Source organism: Galleria mellonella, unplaced genomic scaffold, assembly GCF_026898425.1.
Source record: "Galleria mellonella isolate WM207_F2 unplaced genomic scaffold, CSIRO_AGI_GalMel_v1 utg117, whole genome shotgun sequence".
Lineage (NCBI taxonomy): Eukaryota > Metazoa > Arthropoda > Insecta > Lepidoptera > Pyralidae > Galleria > Galleria mellonella.
Genome location: NW_026441980.1, coordinates 7,921,709 through 7,943,563, shown reverse-complemented (window position 1 = coordinate 7,943,563; position 21,855 = coordinate 7,921,709). Strand labels below are relative to the sequence as shown.

General features: G+C 31.2%; 1 protein-coding gene across 7 annotated transcripts in view; it reads right to left on the bottom strand.

Annotated features, from left to right (window-relative positions):
* The window catches only part of LOC113511544 (cAMP-specific 3',5'-cyclic phosphodiesterase), a 547,503-nt gene that overhangs the window by 242,169 nt on the left and 283,479 nt on the right, over positions 1-21,855 (bottom strand). For 2 of the 7 annotated variants that reach the window (XM_052897805.1, XM_052897817.1), the window contains exon 1: positions 6,890-7,205. The exons of the other annotated variants lie outside the window; for them this stretch is intronic. The gene's annotated coding sequence lies outside the window, so the exon portion shown is untranslated. Of the gene's footprint in view, positions 1-6,889; positions 7,206-21,855 lie in introns of those variants that run through there. 7 annotated transcript variants of the gene reach the window in all.

Sequence of the window (21,855 nt, the reverse complement as noted above, 5' to 3'; positions counted from 1 at the left end):
AAACAATTCGTTTGCGCCGTATTGCCGTATAAAATACTTTTTAATTTTCAACCATTGGCAGTTTTACATTTTGGCCACCTGGAGTCTATTCAAATTTTGCCACCCCAACCGACCTCTATAATTCGGTACCCTAGTTAGCAATTATATAAATTACAATTTTTAATGAACTTTGTTGATGAAACTGTACCTTTTGGCCTCAAATTTGCTGCTTCTAAGAACTGCTGTCCTAAGTTGCAACCTACCCGATCTACTTGTAAATCCGCCACTGCTTTCAACGTAACCTTAACAGATCATCTGATTAACATCGTATTTTATATATGTGATATAATATAATGATTATTTTCATATAATTTCGATAGATCTTCCTCAGTTGTTTTAGAAAAACTGTTCATTAGTTACTTGTATTTCAAATCGTTATTTCTTTTTCCTAAATATTCATTCATAAGTAGGTATATAACTCCTTTTAATATATTTTTCTTTGTTAACACTCGAACGGTCGTTTTTCAGCACGTATCTTTGAAATATGTAAGCAATTCAAAAATATGCAAGAAATATACGAAAACTGCTACGTGTCACAAAGGAAAAGCCGAATCAGTCTTCCTAAAATCCCCTGAGATTTAGCCAAACGTCGAACGGTGGAAAATCTTCGTCGATTTCTCCACAATGCGGAATTAAAGGATTTGCCCTATCCCAAACGATTTTTAATAAAAGTATGCCCTTTCATTTGATATTCCAAAAGACTAGTTTCATTTACGTTTATGCTTTACGTTCTAATTTATACTATTTATAAAAATAAATTTTAATTGACAAACATAATTATATTATGTAATTTTTAACAACTACAAATACTTACAAGTACTTCATTCATTTGCATTTTATGAGTAACATATTTCTCTCCTTCTGTTCTCATGTTATTTTGTGAGAACTGAAATATTTTTTTTAGAAAACCAAATACAGTACGCGTATCTAAGAGAAAGGGTGTAATAAAATTTTATTTTGAAGGGAATGAAATATGAGTTTAAAGTTTGTTTGTTAAGTTAATTTCAATTACTTTCATAATGCAATGAGATTAAAAGATATTAAAAATTCAGTAATGGTAATTTTTCGTGTATAAAATAACTTATATCGTTCGTACAACTATTATTATTGAATTGTAAAATCTTTTATTCAATTTCTTAGAATTAAGAGCTTATATCTATGACATAAGTATCTGATATATTATTTTCACTTGTTACTTGTTTCTAGGTAGTATAATTGAAAAGAGCGTAGAAAACTGTTGCTTATTTATATATGTAGAGATGTAGAGATGTGTGCTTGATGATATTTATATATATAAATTCAGAAGGAGTGAAAGAAAGAAAGATTTAGTACGAGATTGTATAATTAATAATATTTACAGTAAATAAATTCAGATAAAATAAGTCGCGATACAAAATATAGTTCCGTAAAATTGCTAAGACAAGGAGATTGTCAAGAACGTCACTATTTCTTTTTCTGTAACTATGTAGGTTTGAAAGAGGTTGGTACCCTACATCACTCCCCCCCATGAGACCTGGTTAAGGGCGATAGAAATCTGGAAATCGGACACGACGTCCAGAACGAGTAGTCCTAGCTACAGGATTGTTCGTGTCTTGGTTGTTAAGTGTGGTGTGATCGTTTAAAATGTAGGCGGGTTTCAACCTATCTATAGAAACAGTGACTTCTTTACCTTTGATTAGCAATTTAAAGGTTTTGTCACCTCTGAGCAATACAAGATAAGGTCCTGTATATGCTGGTTGGAGAGAACTACGTAATGCGTCTTCGCGAAGGAAAACGTAATTGGTAGTGGCAAGATCTTTGAAAATAAATATTTTGTCACTTCTATGACGAGAAGCAGCAACAGGTTTGATTTTATTGGCGAATAAACGTAAACGAGCCATAAAATCAGTGACATCAGTAGAACCTTCCAAATGGCGGTCGAAAAATTCGCCTGGAAGTCTTAAAGGTTCTCCATAGGTAAGTTCTGCTGAAGAAGCTTGTAAGTCCTCTTTAAAAGAACTTCGTATGCCCAATAGTACCCACAGAAGAGATTCCGTCCAAGTACTATTCGCATGACACATGATGGAAGTCTTAAGCTGCCTGTGAAATCTTTCAACAAGGCCGTTAGACGCTGGATGGTAGGCTGTAGTTCGTTTGTATTCGAACCCTGTAATCTGAGATAATTGTTCGAACAGCGCCGATTCAAATTGGCGGCCACGGTCCGTAACAATTTGTTCAGGACAGCCAAATCTAGCAATCCAGCCTGAAAGTAAAGCCTTGGCGACAGTTTCAGCTGAAATATCGGTTATCGGTATTGCTTCAGGCCACCTTGTAAAACGGTCGATGGCAGTGAGACAATACCGATAACCCTGAGACAGAGGCATGGGACCGACAAGGTCAATATGTACTACCTTAAATCGTGCTCGAGGTAAGTCGTAAGTGCCCAACGGAGCAGACACGTGACGACTTACTTTAGATCGCTGACAAGCTAGACAAGACTTAGCCCACACTCTGCAATCCTTTCTGATGCCGGGCCATACAAAGCGTTGAGCTACCATTTTAGCAGACGCGTTAGACCCGGGGTGGCTCAGAGAATGAAGGCTGTCAAAAACTTCCTTTCTGAGGGTTTTAGGAACAAATGGTCTAGGAGTTGTTGTACTGATATCACAGTACAATGAGATACAACTCCCAGGTAATTCTCGTTTCTCTAGACGTAAAGAATTTGGTTCGTCTAGATAATGAGATAATTCAGGATCAGTTTCCTGTGCTTCAGCTATGTCCTTCAAACTGACTGGTGTTTGCAATTCATTAACACGTGATAACGTATCAGCCACAACATTATTTTTACCCGAAATATGACGAATGTCAGTGGTAAACTGGGAAATGTAATCTAAATGTCTATACTGCCTAGGCGAACAGTTGGCTTTCCGTTCATGGAAAGCGAAACTGATCGGTTTATGGTCAGTATAGACTGTAAAATGTCTAGCCTCAAGCATATGACGAAAGTATTTTATTGCATCATATATTGCCAATAGCTCTCGGTCATATGGTGAGTACTTTTGTTGAGAAGGGCTGAGTTTTTGGGAAAAGAATGCTAAAGGTTCCCATGCACCATTCTTAAATTGTTGAAGTACTGCACCAATAGCTGTATCAGAGGCGTCTGTGACTAAAGCTAGCTTACATTCACAATCTGGATGAGCTAACAGTGCAGCGTTCGAGAGACTTTCTTTACAGGCTTCAAAGGCTTTTAATGTGTCTCCAGTTAAATTAACAGGACTAGAGCCTTTAACTGAACCTGCCAAAAGAGAATTAAGTGGAGCCTGGATTTGGGCAGCATGAGGCAGAAAACGCCTATAAAAATTTATCATGCCCAAAAACCTTCTAAGCTGCCTTACATCTTTTGGTGGAGGAAAGTTCTTGATCGCCTGCACTTTAGTATCCAGGGGCCTAGTACCTTTTTCGGAAATTCGATAGCCTAAAAAGGTTACTTCCGATACGCCAAAGACCGATTTTGCAGTATTAATTACAATGTTGTATTCTTTCATCCTGGCAAAGACAATACGTAAATGCTGCTCATGTTCAGCTTCAGATTTGGAGAAAATGAGGAAATCGTCCAAATAACAGTAACAGAAATCCAATCCCCTAGTCACCTCATCAACAAATCTTTGAAAAGTTTGACCTGCATTTCTTAAACCAAAGGTCATATACGGAAATTCGTATAGACCAAATGGGGTTGTAATGGCAGTCTTCGGTATGTCCTGAACACTTACGGGTATTTGATTATAGGCTTTAACAAGATCAATAGTAGAAAACACTTTACATCCAGAAATGGAATGAGTAAAATCATGAATATGTCTAATCGGATACCTATCAGGAATCGTCCGTGCATTTAGCATACGGTAATCTCCGCAAGGACGCCAACCGTTATCTTTTTTCGGAGCTAAATGTAATGGCGATGCCCACGGACTCTCTGAAGGCCTAGCTGTGCCATTAGCCAACATGGACTCAAACTCTTGTTTGGCAATTTTCAACTTGTCCGGAGCAAGACGCCGGGGATTGCAATGTACGGGTGGGCCAGGTGTAGTGCGTATGTGATGAACTGTGTTGTGTGAAATAGTCCTATGTACACCTGCTGGTCGTGTAATTTCAGGAAAATCAATTAAAATATTATGAAATTTAGAATCACCTATCAAAACTTTTACAGATTGTATTGTGTTGGATGGATGTGAAAGTGAAGCTGTAGCAGTGAGTGTAGTGGTATTATCTACTAAACGTTGATTGCGACAGTCAACCATTAAATTGTAAAAGGATAAAAAATCTACACCTATAATACACTTTGTTACATCAGCGACTACAAAACGCCATGGAAACTGTCTACGTAGACCTAAGTCTAGGTTTAAATGTGCGTAACCGTAGGTATCGATGACGCTACCATTAGCAGCACGCAGTTGATAATTGGTCTTGGGCCGACGTTGTCGTAGTAGTGATCGTGGAAAGACACAGAGATCGCTTCCGGTGTCGACGAGAAACTGGGTCTTTGTATTCCGATCCATAACGAAAAGGCGACTACAGGAGGTTGGGCAATCGCTGGTCGCCGCTATCGATTGCCTTGTTAGTTTTCCTGATTGTAATCGCATGGCTTGATACAATTGTTAGCTTTACTGCCAAACTTATGGTGATACCAACAAACGGGAAATTTCTTATAATTAGAATGAGACCTTGATGCTGATCGGCTACGTTGAGGCTTCCTAGATCTGGAGCGCTAGCGACGATTTAGTTGTATGGTAAGTGACTTTACTTGCTTGCGCAGCTCCGCTATTTCATTCGCCATATGATTGCTAGGACTTGGTCCTGCAGCTGCATCATCACGAGCTGTCGCTTCAACTTGAGGTGAACGTGGTGCGAGATCTATAATTCTATCTGCTAGATCCGCTAACACATCTAAATCTGCGTTAGGTTGTGCCACAAGGATGGTCTGAATATGAGCAGGAAGACGGCTGGTCCAAATTGTTTGAAGAAATTCATCTGGTACCTTTGGTCCGGCTAAGCTCTGCAAATGCCTTAAAAATTGCGAAGGCTTGCGGTCGCCTAGCTCCTCGTGCATTAGCAGTTGTTTCACCTTCTTCTCTTTGGATGCACTGAGACGCTTAACCAACTCCGATTTAAGCTTTTCATACTTCCCCTCTGCTGGTGGACTGATAATAATGTCTTTAACTTCTTTAGAAAACTGATGGTCGAGTTGTCCGATTACATAATTAAATTTTGTTAGATCGCTAGTAATTTTTGAAATAGCAAATTGGCCCTCGACTTGAGCAAACCATATCTCTGGCTCTTCTGGCCAAAATGGTGGAACTTTAATTGCGACTTTAAATACCTCTGATGACGTGTCGTCTCGTACTGTGGAAACGGTGCCGCTCTCCGTCATTTTTTCTTCCAAAAATCGATGAATGAAAATGTTCAAAAGGGAGTCACCAGTGTAGAGATGTAGAGATGTGTGCTTGATGATATTTATATATATAAATTCAGAAGGAGTGAAAGAAAGAAAGATTTAGTACGAGATTGTATAATTAATAATATTTACAGTAAATAAATTCAGATAAAATAAGTCGCGATACAAAATATAGTTCCGTAAAATTGCTAAGACAAGGAGATTGTCAAGAACGTCACTATTTCTTTTTCTGTAACTATGTAGGTTTGAAAGAGGTTGGTACCCTACATATATTTTCGTTGAAAGTAAACATAATTATAGAAGACTTTTAGTTGCTATTGTTATCTACTGTAGAACTCAGAAACTTTTAATAGACCTATTAAAAATATCTTAATATATTATAGATCTTTTAATTTTTTAATTTAATCATAATATTTATATCTGAGTTTTTTTTTGCTGTATAATCTATCAATAATGCCAGCTACATAAAGCTCATAAAATAAAACAGAATTTAAATGGGTCATCGCTTAATTACCTTAGGAACCAATACAAAACGAACTTAAATATGGCATCGTCTTACTGAATATTAACTACAAAAGGATCTTCATATTTAATGATTTTCGATGTATAAATTTAAATATAAATATAAAAGCGAACAAAGGGGCGCGGATTTAAACTATTTAAAATTCACTCTCTAAGTGAGGCGTTATTTGCTTTATCGTTTTGCTATATGACCAGATATTATGTTAATATTATTGAGCGAAAGTTAACCTAATTATTATACTATATTAAGTTCAAATAAAAATAAACTAATTTATACATTTTCCGGAAAAAAATAATATTTATAAAATTATACAATTCTGAACACGAGTCAGTCAAGAAGACATAAATAATGGAAAATTGAAACCGTCACAGGGAACAACTGCTATAGACGCTACCCATTATGCTGTCTATGGCACCTTTAATGGATTGTCCTTATGTGATGTATTGCTTCTTGTGTAATTTTTTGCTAAAAACCAATCACAGATATGTAGATTTTACTGTGTAGTGGTTTAACACACTGTTTACTTTCTGTTGTATTTTAAATTAAATGGATTTATATAATTAAAATTTATTATTGTAATAAAATACTCGACATAATTTTCATCAGAAAATTACAATTATTGATACATTACAAATATTCGATTTTGTCAATATTCTGTTACTACAAGCAATGTTATACATGATACATGTAAGTTTTACACATACAAATACAAAATATTGGTAAATTATAATGAAAATGCCCGTATGTTGTCATGAAAAACATTAATAACCGTGAATGCAATAGAAATCGTCTATTGCATTTACAGTTAGTTTTTCCACGTGATTTTTACTAAAATACTATTAAATAGAAGTGATATTACACGTATGAAGCGTATTAAAAACAATTTCTTGCTAAAATACCTTGTGTCGCCGTTTGTCGTTCCCTATTAAAATAATACATACGATGCACTAACTAAATATTTCTAGCGAGTCACAAATCAACACCACACTTCTAACAAACATTTTAATGAAAATATATTAGTTCACTATACGTTCATGACGTCACTACTGCATAGCAGTAATTACATGTTAAATTATGACACTCGGTGGACAGAATTATAAGGGCCCGATTCTAGATATTTTAATATCTATCGACGTTATTGTCGGCTGAGGCGTAGCGTGGACTGCGCATGCGACTTGGCGCGTAACATACACTCTAGCGCAGGGGCTACCTAGCGTGAAATGCCGATGACACGTATGATCTTTCAAATATTGTATATTATTATAAAATATATGCGGGGATAACTCACTGTCTCTGAGTCAGGATGTACTTAAATCATCACGTAGAAAAAAAATACTGATTCTATTGCGGAATTATATATAAATAACAAAGTGGCATTGACATCAAAATTTTATGACCAAACTATTTTTAATTAAGTTAGTAAGAGACTAAAAAATAGACATTTTAATGTAGTTACAGATAAATTAATTGAATTTCTTTATATACTATTCTTTACTATATTACCGGCGACTTCATTTACGATTAGGTAAAAAAGTGAAATCGATAGGGTTTTAGAAACTAGCAAATATTAATTAATTTTTTACTTTATTAAGTATTTATTTAGTAAAAAATAATGGATTATTTTTTATCTTCCTGTATATCGTTCACTTTATAGAAACCACCACCAAATCATGTTTTGTACATTATGTATTTAATTTATATAGCTATGTTAATGATTAGGATTATCACCACCTACGAGTTTTGGGTTAACAACGCACATGTGACAACTCAGTTACTATTGTAGGCATCAATAGACTATAATAACTGGGCTGTATGTTTGTTATCTATATATTATGAAAACGTAAATTAAGAAAAGCAATGGTACAAAATAAAGTATTAACTTATAGCTAGAATAATAATCTTACAAGTATTATACATTCGAGAAAGTCAATAATATTTAAGAAAATAGTTAATTGAAAAATAAAATATCTAAAATACTAAAAATGTAAAAGAAATTTATAATAATTGTATTTATATTATATAGTATGTTATAAAAGATTTAGATACGTTATTAAATTTATTTCGATACTGGTAACACTTTTTTACCTTTATTAATTACATATTTTTTTAACATTTTCTACACATTTTAAATGTTTAAAAAAATGGTAGTGGTTTATTCGTTAGTAACGTCTGTAAATCTCCCATTAGTGTATTAATATTGCGGGATTTAATAATATAATTCGTATTTACGGTCCCGTGCGGAGTGTTTACGTGCGACTGACGACCAGAATAGATCGTGGCAGAGTTTCAAATATGTCGCATTGCCCTAAACCTCATCCAGAAAACTTTCGTACTGGCATAAGCAGATACTATTCATAAATAAAACAAGTACACTTGTTATAATTGTAGATAATAAAGATAAAACTATACTGAATTTACTAGAATACTTTCAAAATCAAACATTAGAATTTACACATAAATGGGTTTATATCAGAACTCATTTATGTATAAATGCTAACATTTCCCAACATTGTGTATGTTTATATACTGTGTGTTGTGTATGTATATATAGTAGGACCGTTTATGTATAAACGCTAATGTTATTTGACAAGTGGTTTATTTGCCAAGAATGTTTCGTCTTTTTGATGAGTATATAAAAAAAAGACTTCACAAAGTGACGACAATCACTGAAATATTTTGACTAATTACTCTCCGACAAAAATTCTTTTCCGAATTGAGATAAAATAATCCCCATGTAAAAATGTACCTGTGAATCCAATATTAATAAATTAAAATATTTTCAGTCGGTTAAGCATAGTTATATAAAAATGTATAACAAATATAGTTACAAACTTTCATATTTCTGAGATCGTAGAATAGTAGGATTACTCAAAATGCAACAAAAACAATTTGAAACAATTGCAGAATATATCACAACAATTTACACGAAAATAAAAAGGTAAACAGGAGGGCAATTGATTCACTCAGAAAAAAACTATTCCCCTCAGCCAAGGTAAAATAAAAATCGACCAATCACATCCAATTTTTATTACATCTCCCTCTCAAAAGGTGACAGAAAATTGTTGGAGTTGCATATTCGCATTGCGTATTTCTTCCAAGTAACAAACTGGTTTTTCTACAGAGTAAATATTTTCCTTAAATATCAGTATTTATAGGAAAAAATTCGTTGAAAATTATAGTGAGTGTTTATCTGAAAAATATACAAGTATATGTATATTCAAGAGAAAGGTTCCGTGAATATTCCAAGTTCTACTACTATTCGTACTAATCATGAGGGCAACCCTCTGGCATTAAGAGTTTCGAGGCCACCTTCATTGTACTTTCTCATGAGCTGCAATATAAAGGATGGTGAACTCGGAGAGCCTACCGTAAATTACATTTAATTAAGTTGAGAGATTGATGGAATAGTTGTTGTTTGTTTCACTGAATAAATTACAATAATTTATTCTGTTTTACTAACAGTTCATTAAAAAGTATAATACCAGGGTATTTTTTTAGAGATTCCTGAGAGATTTCTAACTAAAACCTAAGTTAAGTACACTACAGCAAAAATAAACAAACAAAAGTGAACATTATATAGATAATTAGAAAGAACAATACAAAATTTATTATAATATGCAATATATTATGCTATTTATTTCATAATAAGCAAATTTAATTAAAATATCTACTACAATATGAGCTCTAGGGTAAACTCGCATATAATTGAAAAACAAGGTCGGACTCGGAAAGTTATCCGTGAACAGTAAAATTTATTTTGAAAGAGGAAAATTCGGCTGGAAATTCAGTAAAACTTGACTGTATTGTAGCATTAAGAAAGTAGGCGTGAAGTCGTAAAACAGACTCGTGTGAGTTTCACGTAAGTGAATTAAAAGACATATACCTTACTGAACAGTTTCTTCCACACGAGTAAGTACAACCGATCTTCTAGCCAGATGTATTAGGACGGTTACAAAAGATGCTAAAGTCAGATTTTTTTATACTAATTTATACAAGTTATTTTCACTTATGAAATATTAATTAGTTTGCGTTTTTATTTACCAAATATATCCTTTCGGACATGTTCTTATGTAAACTGTCATGTTTTCGTTGTGTACCTACTTAAATACATGTAAACTGAAAAACCCTATGAAAGCGGAAAATTCGGGAGATAGATTTAATTTTATTAGGTGAATTTTGATAAGTCTAAAAATGAGACGTTAATCGGTTGAAAGATATACACTTTATGCATGCACATCGCATAGTGGCCATAGAAAGCTATTCGCTTTTATTTATTACCTACAATCTAAATCATTTAATTCCTAGAATTAAATAATTCATAGAAAGTAAAACAAAGAAAATAAATATGAAATACGTATATGATAATAAATGCAATTCATGATCAATGAATTTTGTATAAAAAACTATAAAGATATTTTTACTTAAATCAATAAATAGTTTTAATTTGTAGTAAAAAAAAAATTAAAATAAAAACGCGTGAATTTGTTTTTTTTTTTTCATGAACCTAATTATTCTGAGTCAATATTAACACTGATTTGAAGGTACAAAAGTTAAAAGTTTATGAAATATGCATATTAGATATGTTTACAAAAAATATCCTAGCGTAATAAATAAAATTATAGGTTGTGTTAATTTTTCATAATTAAATAGTCACGATTAGTTAAATAAAAGCTCTATATGTAATTAACAGTGTTTAACACTTCATTATTGTAGTTCATTGTGGAATATACATTGATCGATTTGTCGACAGAATCTCTGAGTATTAATACAATTTACTGCACAAACAATCTACTGAGAAATAAGTGTTTACCAAAGGAAAATTTTGTACAAAGTCGTCTGAATGAGTATCTCAGCCTCACGTACACCAAGCGGTTTATTTGTCTGTTGTTTCTGTTTGATAGCAAAGTTTGGTGAGATATAGCAGAGAGAAGAAATTACTAAGTAATAAAAAAGTTGGCCACGCGTTATTAAAAGACCAAGCGCCTCTGGTATTGCAAGCGTTCAAAGACGGGACCCATTTACAATCAGTTGAATCTTGTGCTCAGATATTATTCTTATTTTACTGAATTAGGTGTTATCTTGCGAAAGTGAATATCGCTGATTATTCGATTACAATTATTTTATTTCCGCTACCATTAGTATGTGTGCGGTCGCCAACATTCCAACATTGAATAGTATACGAGTACTTATTATTAAAAGTTCTACAACATTCCATATTAGCTATCAATCTCCGACTGCTATTTCACACTAGTTAACACTAGGCTCCGAGCAGCGATCTATTAATTTGCCTGAAGATGCCTCGTTTAGAAGTGAAACGCGTGTCGCCAAACGTGCTTAAACAGAATGTCAACCGCAGTAGTCTTTTTTTTAATGGATGATAATGGAATGGTAACCCCGCCTGTACTATCGGTATACACTGGCGAGGCACCAGTGAGGGATGAATGATGAGGATGAAAAGGCAGATCAGTTAGCCCTTCGTGACGATTTCAACGATAAATTAGTCACGATGGTTTCTGGGGGGAACCGCGTGGAGGTCGACATGATACAGTATATTGATAGCAATGGGACTCATTACTAACAATCCCTTCCCCCCAGCCGGAGTAGTCGAACGGTTATAGAATTTCTGGTAACAAGAATAATAGTAAATTTTCGACTGTTAACGATCACATGCATACTAATGGTAGCGGGATTAAACAAAATAATTATAATCAAATAATCATTCTTGTTGTATAACTAAATGAAAAGTAATGCAACACAGAACCTGACATATATCTCGCAAAATCTTCACTCCGCTTTACAATATTATAAATTTGTATTATGTAGTGGTTACGTGAAAGTCATAGATAGAAACTAATATTTTATTTTTATAAAAAAATGGAATAAAAATAAAAAATATATATATATACATATATGTAGAACTAAAAACAATTACACTTGGCATAACAGTTAAATAAAAAAATGTATTTAAATGACCAAAAAAAAGTTGGTTTTAGTATCTAGTATTATTTGATTCATTATTAGGCATTCCTTATCAATTTTTTAAACTATCCCTTGATATGGGTCGTAAGATTTACGCTCTTTATAAATACTAGATAAATTGAATCCAACAGCCTACTCGTAAATACTTGTTAGTTTTATAGGCAATACATAACTACGTTATAGTCATTATCATTCCACTGCTAAACCACCTAAGCCACCTGCAGCCACTGACTCCCTATAATGCATTTGAGGTCGTCACTGTACCTAGTGGTGGATCATCCTGCACTGCATTTGCCTTACGGGGTAACCACCCAAGAACCATTCTTTCCCATTATTGTCGGTTCTTCGAATTATCTGACAAGCCCGTTTCCACTTCAGCTTGCTTATCCTTTGGGCTATGTCGGCTACTTCGGTTCTTTTGCGGATATTCTCGTTTCGAATTTTATCACGCAAAAAAACTCCGAGAGCAAGATATTGTCATCATTCTTGAAGAACAGGACTACTGTACTTCTGCAATACATTAATGCTACAATTTCTTTTTTATTAAATTTGAGTGCGTTAAACTTTAAGAACTTTTAAAATAAGCGGAGGTTTACACAAATATCAAGTCATACGTATAAAGAACTTGTCTGTTAAATCCATAAGTCAAATAATTTTATGAAATTTGCCGCTAGGTATTTACAAGTATAATTTACATTAACAGTGGCTACTTCGCCACTAACGTTACTCACAAAAACAAAAGATACCTCATTCAGTCCAGCGAATTAATTGCTTCGAGGATACAAAAGGGTCAGTGTGAAATGTAAGATAGATAATATACTTACTAATATTACAAATTATCTACAAAATTTTTTGTTCCCATGAGTTAGGGATACTACTAAATTTCACTTAAACCGGAAACAATTATTAAATTATGATAATACAAGTAGACACTAAGGACAAGTCTATAAAAAGTAGTGAAGTATGAGCAATGAAAAAGATTCATGAGCACTTCACACAACGGAAATGCAAAATTGACTACTCGTAGAGGGGTACATTAGACAACCAGAAATGCAATTAATATATCTACGAAACAGGAGATGCATTAACTCATCTAGCTGTCCACCAAAATTAAGAGCGTTCATAACTTTGGTGTGATGAAGTATGGCCACGTTGCAATTATTTGTCAATTTAAAAACAATTCCATAATTTTCAATATTTCTAATGGCTTATTTAAAAAGTGTTTTGATTCCAAAAAAGTATTTAAAAAATTCAAAGCAAAATAAAGCAATTATAAAGTATGCACGAAATTTTTGGTAGTAGATTTATATGCAATATATTCTATAATTACGTTTTAGTTTGATATCTGAACTTTTTTTAAATAATCCACCAAAAATATTGAAAAATATGAAAATGTGTTTGAAAATTGACAATAAATTACGACTATATCACACTTTATTATAAACGCTCTTAAAGAGGTTGGTTATAAAAAAAAAGATACCGACATGTACTAAAAATAGTGTCAAATGGATGATAAAGTCGACTCCGTGTAAAGGGAGCAATAAGAGAAAGAAGTACTGTATGAAAGTATCCATAAACACTCGCATATGATGATGTAGTGTGCGATTCTCACATTTACGCACTTTACCATATACTGATCCACAGATCCATTGACTCTTATTAAGTCTGTGCGTAAATACATTTATTTATTTTCATCAAGTACTTAGTTGGATTTAAGTATTAATATTTTTTATATTAACTATTTTTTATGATACCTCCTTATATTGACAAATAAACTGACGATCTACCTTTTTTCTTTTTCTTCGTCATTCAAATATTTATAATATTTCGTAATAATACGAGACAAGAAAGTAAATTTGTCTTATTTTGGTACCTTAATGATTCAACTAATGAAATGTCATGATATTTGGCACACGTAGTTGTTGGCATGAAGAAGGTGAATCTCCTGATCGCGCGAACAAACTCGCGGTCACAGCTTGTTATTAATAAACTCATATATGACAATATTTATTCTATTTGAAGTTGAATGTCCAATATATTACTATACATTGTTGCCATATTAATTGGTTTAGTTATTATTTTCCAAGTAACCATTATTTACAAACTAAAATTTTTAAGTATGATAGTAACATTACAAAGTATAACTATATCAAGTAAGAGTTGAAAGTTTGTACCAAGACAACACAGTTTTTATTTTACAACGGCAAGTATTATTATCTATATAATGGTATTGTGCTATCTTGTGCAAGTATTTTAGTTTGTAACTTTTTTTAATTTACAAATAGTACGTCTTTATGTGTTGAAGTTTATTTTTATTTCTTTACATTACATTTATTTACATTTTAACTGAAGTCATACCAGTATAAAATGTACCCTGTAATCATATTCACATTTCGTCAGTTATGTGGCGATCAAAACATCAAAGCATCAAAATGGAAATATTTACGCGTTCAAAACAAAATAAATCGAAGTAAGAAGCTGTCAAGTACAAATATTATTATTAGATGAACAGAATAGTGGCGAAGAGGCGATTAAGGAAACTTAACTGTCAAGAGATGAGCAGCAGCGTCCTCTTAAAACATCGCTAAAAACCCAAGTGCAGTAGTCCCAACTACTGGGAAAACCCCCAAGGGGAGACCTACGTTCAGTAGTGGACAGTTAAGGCTAATAGGATGAAGATTATGATGATACTTGATTAACAAAATAGTGCTGAATATGGCATTGAAAGTTCCAACAAGAATGTCAAAGTCCCATTCACCCCCGTTTAATACAAAGTTTGTGAACCTTTTATTACTCGCATAAAAAAACGACTATTAAATTTTCATATAAATATCTTACATCCATTATTAGTTTAGCAAAGTAGCCGAGCAAAAGACTAGTTTTCATACATTGACGCGTATAGTTTTGTTACATTGAAGATTCGAACTTTTGTTAAGTAGTTTATTTACTATGTATAATTTTTTTAGTTTAAAAATTTCCTAGGCGAATTCAGAATTTCCTCTTGTTTCAATTAAAGTTTTCCCTATCGATAGACTTAATTCCCGTTTTAGTCCTTTGTTATATGAATTTGAGGAGCCAAATTTTTAAATATACATACATATATACTAGATTTAGTTGTATTTCATAATACAATGCAAAATTAAAATTTAATATGTTATCGTTAGACATTAAACAGCCAATCGGATTTATATTTTGAATTAAATTTTACATACGAAGTAAATGATGTTGTGAATTGACATACAGAAAACATTTCACTCGAGTATCGTCTCTGTGGTATAATTTACACGCCCGCCTACATAAATATTCCATATACGAGTATATCCATCACCCAAACGTGATCCGTGATTTATATGGGGCATTTAAGGTATAACTTTAAATGTGCTCATTCACTATATTTTGAAAAAAATTTTTTTTCATTAGCTATGTTTTAAAAACAAAAAAAAAATTTTACTCTTTATTTTTTTTTATATTTTGCTTATATTTTAAATTTCATCCAATCAGTCGATAAATTCATTAATTTATTCGTCTATTCAATAGATCCTTATTTTTCATACAAATATGTGCTAAACATAATAGAGAAAACAAACGAAATATGACATCGTAACCAGTAGTCTAGCGGCACAAACATTGACGGATAAAAAATATATAATAATATTATGTGTAGATACGTAATATTAATGTATTTTTAAATATACTTGTACGCTCTTACTAATTGATACAAGAAATATCTGCTTAGTGTCACCATATACTAGTAACAAATATATATATATATATATATATATATATATATATATATATATATATATATATATATATATATATATATATATATAACCACCGATACCTGCTACCCTATTTAATTCAAATAAATTTATTATTATTATTTATATAAAATAACAATAAAGTTTTAATAAAATAAATCAAACCAAATTTTTCTCAAGTAGATATCAATTTTAGCTTTATATGCAAATATGAAATCTATACCTGAAAGTTTACTGGACCGAGCACACATATGAGTAGTTCAAAATTGCAACGTAATTCAATAAACTAGCTTTGACGTCGATAAAGGATATGATAAAGGATAGTACGTGTGCAATTTAATTTACTTAATTAAGGATCGGGGTTCCGATATACGTACATACTCGTATTTTATAAATAGAATAATCTTATCACGAAACACACTTTGAGTGACCTTTTATGTTATCATTATCCTTATTAATCCTGTCAATATTATAAATGTGAAAATTTGTAAAAATATTTGTATATTTGTTATATAAATACTCTTACTCGGCTAAATAAATAAAATAACTATCTATCCCTCCTCACCGTACTGGTTTCGCTTCAAATTCTTTTCTCCTACATTCATCACGGCTCTGGAACGCGCATCCTGATACCATTAAGAGACTACCGACTAAACTGCCCTTCAAAAAAAAACATTCATGCTTACTTTTTCACTTTATCCGAGCAGTAAGTACTTTATATTATTCTTAATTTCGTGTATAATATTATACATTTTATATATGTGTAAGTATATTTGTTATTTATATATATTTATTCGTTTATATATTCAATTTTAGTGTATATGTATATCAATAATTACTAGTACCGCATTCGAGTATTCATTCCCTATAGTTGACTGGGAGAGAATGCTTTTAGCATTAAGTCCGGCATGTACACATATATGTACTAATGAATAAATAAATTAATAGACGTGATTAATTTTTTTGCATACATGGACTATGATCCTAAATTAATTTAAGCTATAACTTAAAATTTATTCAAGATGTTAAAGTTGCGAGAGTTAGAGTTAGTATTACATATAAATGTGGAAATTAGCTTGTTTTTTACTTCTTAGTACCAATACAAATCACGTTCAATACTATATTTCATGATTTCATACGAAGACGTAAAATATGGCATACGCGTAGTACCTACTTGACATGATGAAAGCCATAAATTTATTTATTGTTGCAATCAATATGTACCTGTCAGGTGGACGAAGTTGTGGGCACAGCCAGTTTCAAATAAAAGACAAAATTTATCCATATCATACAAATTTATATTATTTGCTAGTCTTATAATCGCTACTGGATGGGAGGCTTTGTTTGGCTCTGTATATTGTAAATTGAATGTGGTTTCTGCTCCGCCACACTGGTTTCTTAGAGCCTGAAATTTAACAACCCTCCACTATGTATACCATACTATATCAGATAGATAACTAATCGATCGACGCTCATTTTAAGCCATTTGTAAATATTTTACTCAACTAGGTGTTATTTTGCGGAAATCAAAATAATTCTAATCGACTAACCAGTGACATGAAATTTTGCTTAAATTCTTAAGGAATAGGGATTATAGAATTCACATGGATGAAATCGCTGAGAAGTTAATTAACAATAATAATAAATATAGATTTAAATAAATGCTACAATAATATCTATACTTAGCTTTATTTGTTTTGATTCAGAAATCTTATGATCAATGTTTTAATATTTGTGAATAATAATCGTAGTATATAACACCACGTACACTATAATACAAGTATATATAAATATGGAAAGATACAGGAAGAACGAAATCAATCGATATAGTTCGAAGGATAAGCAAGCTCAATGAGCCGATTACTTAACTCGAGCAATCAGTAGGATGAACCTGTTACAGCTTGAAACAATGATGTTTAGCAGCGTATAATTAATCATATCATATGACATATATTTTCTAGTCTATTGAAAAGTAGTCACAATTTACTTGACAATTTAAAGATTTAGATGTAGATATTACATTTCTGGCAAATAATTTCGCAGTAAATACCTAGCTAGCCTATTTACAAAATCAGCACGCTTTGAATTTAATTTGTATCTCAAGTTTGCACATTAAATAAAACTGGTGTAAACAAATACCTAAATTAAGTTTTTGATATACTTTTATTTCTTTGAAGTACATTTTCAGAAACCCTTATTCTTATCTTTTATATTTCCAGGGTACTTAACATCGCCAATTTAATTTATCGCTACTTCAAGTTAAAGAACTTTTCTCTAAGGTTCGGTATTGAATTAAAAATATTAAAAAGATAGCTATATTATGCAAAATGAATTTAGCATGAATAGCTTTATGTATCTATATTAAACTCTATGTTGAAATACTTTTTAAAATAAAAGTAATAATATAATCTCTTTTTTATATTTGAGGAAATATGCAAAAGATAAAAAAGTACTTTTTTTAGAGAAGATAATATTTTCAATATCGTCAACTATAGATACGTGTATGTAGCTGAATAATAAACAGACACGTGCGCGTTAATTGTAGCATACAATTTTGACAAAAATATAGATATTCCGTGGATTATCTATTAACTGTACAAGCATGTATACTAATATTATAAATGCGAAAGTAATTTTGTATGAATTTTGGTATAGAAATAGACTGATAAAATATTAGGCATCAATTTATTTAATAAATAAATATCCTTGGACTATCTAGACTGTAACTTTCAGAGTTTATATAGTGTAAAAAATAAATAAATACTTTTCCCAATGTAATACATATAAAAAAATCTAGATCTACACATTCAGATATACAAATACAAATTTATGAATTATTCAGGGATCTACTATCGACGTTAAGGTAAAAAGAAAGGCCATAGGACAGAATGAGATAGATATACAATCTTACGCATCTTCATATAATATACGTGATTTTCTTTAGTCGTAACGATCTAAATAGCTTGATTGATTTTGACAAATGAGGTGCAATACGATTCATCATTGTGTCAGCAGTATCTTCAGCTACATGACATTAAATAAAAAACATCAGCCAAATATCCAGCAATAACAATGCAAATATTGTTAGAATATGTAATAATAAATATTTTTTATTATTTAATAGTAAAAAAAGATCAATCATATATAGAAATAATTATTTTTGAATACGTGAGTTAAATCACATTTAATGTTTCAGAGATGCGTACACTTCTAATTTGTTAGTAGTTTGTGTGATGTGAATCTTATACTTTATAGAATATCCTCATATAAATATTAAATTGTTCGTTAGCCCTTTACCGGTAAACCAACTATTACATTATTATTATTATCCTTGTAATATAGGATAGAGAAAAACATAGGCTAATTTTTATCCCGGTTAATGATCATATCTCAGTTACGAGGACGAAGTCGCATGTTAAAGGAAATTTAGTAATATAATATTTTTATTTTATAATATTGTAAAATGTGTAATCTTTGATTTTTTTCAAGCGAATACTCTAAAGTTATTATAGTGTATATAAATATATTAAATGAAAGGAAGTACGTGTTCATAGTGTAAATTACATAATATAACTTTTTATTTTATTACGGTATTCGTATTATTTATTTATGAAAATGTTATTTCATAAATAAATAATAAGTTAGATAATAAATTGATGGTGATTAATTTGTATAAGATTTCATTACTATGTACTTACTTCAATACTCCTAAAATCAATATTAAGGTTTGTTAATTAATTTTATTCTAGACTGATGTAATATCTAATCCCTTGTGAAGCGAGATTACTACGTGATTTCTACCACAAAACAGAGCTTTATTTCATAAGCTTGTTAAAAATAACCACTGTTTCTAACTTAACCGATGTCTGTATCTAATCCCCATCTTGAATATTATACCCATTATAAGACTTGTACAGGGTTTGGTAAACATTTTAAAGTATGTTTATGCTCCTCTTTTTTATAATTGGAGCTAGTTAAGCCGAGAAAAATACCTGGCATATCTATAAGAGACGCCTATTTTGTTTTATGCTCAATTATGATAAATATATCATACGGTGCCAAAACATAAAAAGGTTTTAACGCCATATTAGTACATAATTTAATTTAAAATATACTTATTCTATATAATATCTCTGTTTTCATTAAAAAGTTTCCTCATAACGATGCAACTAATTCATGCATTTTCTATACCAGGTAGCTCTATACCAGGCCATATCTTTATCTTCTCTATATGACAGCACACCTAGTGTTTCCTCACAATATAATCACAAAATATTTTTTGTACACATCGCAACTTTGAATTTTTTTTTTTTGTACCAAGAAGATGGAAAACTAAAATAAGATATATAGACTAATAAAGTAACTTGAAATACGGGGAGTTGTATGCCACATCTGTTACATCTAGATTAATTATAGAGCATATATTGTCTATAGGAGAAAAGTATCCAAAACCGGTGTATATACATTAGAAATAAATTCGAAGAACAGATAAAGCAAAAATATGTGCTAAACTTCTGATACAATCAAGTATCTTATCTTTGTTCCCGAATATTAATTATTCATTTGAATCATAATTTATAAAACGTGAATCCATAAATGACTTTATCAAAATAGTATTGGCTCCCCTTTAACTGAAGCGGAGGAACTATGCATATTTGAAAACGTGATGAAACATCGAAACAGTAATTGGCAAAACAGTCATTTCCCTTTTGCAGATTGATCTATTTCCTGCCGATCGATTTAAATCTTACTATTTTTAAAAATTAGTCCATTTTACTATTTACTTAAAATCTTTCCTAATACAAATAGACAACGTAGACGTTATTAGTTCAAAATGCTTTGATAATAATTCTATAAGGAATTAAGTCATCTGGACAAATGGCTCGTCTTGAATATATAATGGTTTTAATTTTACTTTTAATGTGCAGATTTGCAGATGCAGAAAGTTTACTAATTTTAAAAGTATTAAATCTACGAATATATGAGCATATTTTTATTTTGACATAATTAGATATAAATTCCTTTTAATATTTATTAATAAAAACATTAATTATTGTATCAGTGTAGTTAATGTCATAAATATATGTACTAACATATTTTTCTCAAAGAGGACAGCATGGAAATCAGGTATATTATATATAATCTTTGTTTGAATTATAAAATGAGAGATGTAAATGTAATTGAAAGCATGCATTTTCCCCTCCGGGGTAGCCATATATCTACATAATGCTACTTATTCATATTTTTGCTCATACAAATATTCTTAGTAATATTATAAATAAAAAAATGAGTTACCAACCTCTTATTATATATATGTTTAACAACCTAACGGCTAAAACAATAGTTATTAAATTTAATATACCCATATTTAGTATTTGGTGTGGAGAAAAACACAAGCTACTTTTTACTTCTATCAGTTAACGTATTTCGGCCACACGGATAAAGTCGTAGATTATTAGCTGAACACTAATAAAACACTAATTATAGATAATTATTTTGTTTACTTTAAAATAAGACAATTAATTACAAATATCTTTGAAGAGTAGTAACTCTTATTAATTTTTTTTCATTGCCGAATAGGTATATTTCTCTCGCTGATTTAATACTTACAGGAAGGTTCGATCTTAGGCCACCAGCATCAATCTACTAACTTTTATCAGTCATGTCTGTATAAGAATTAATTTTTATGAGGTTTAATTTCTTTTTCAGACAATGTACGATTTCTTTTATTATTTTCACTCCAAAAATTTCACATAATTATTTAATGATCTATTGTTTTTTCTGAAATACAGAGTACATAAATATTAGAAAAGAAAGTATATACAAGAATAATATAGTGAAAAAAATGACATTGATTTTAGTACAAAAGATGAGGTTAGATGTAGCCTCTATTGTTGTGCTAATATCTGACCAAGAATATCTCATGAATATTTAAATATATATTCATTTCATAACCATCACTGAATATTCTGTAGAAAAGGAGGCAAAAACGAATGTCCATTCGTGTTGTAACGCCTCCACTTATTAAATGTCACGCATTCTTTAGAAAAGTGGAGTTGTATAAATCACGACTTAGTTTTGTTCTTTATGTATCTATTGCACAATATATGTGGGGTTACCATTTA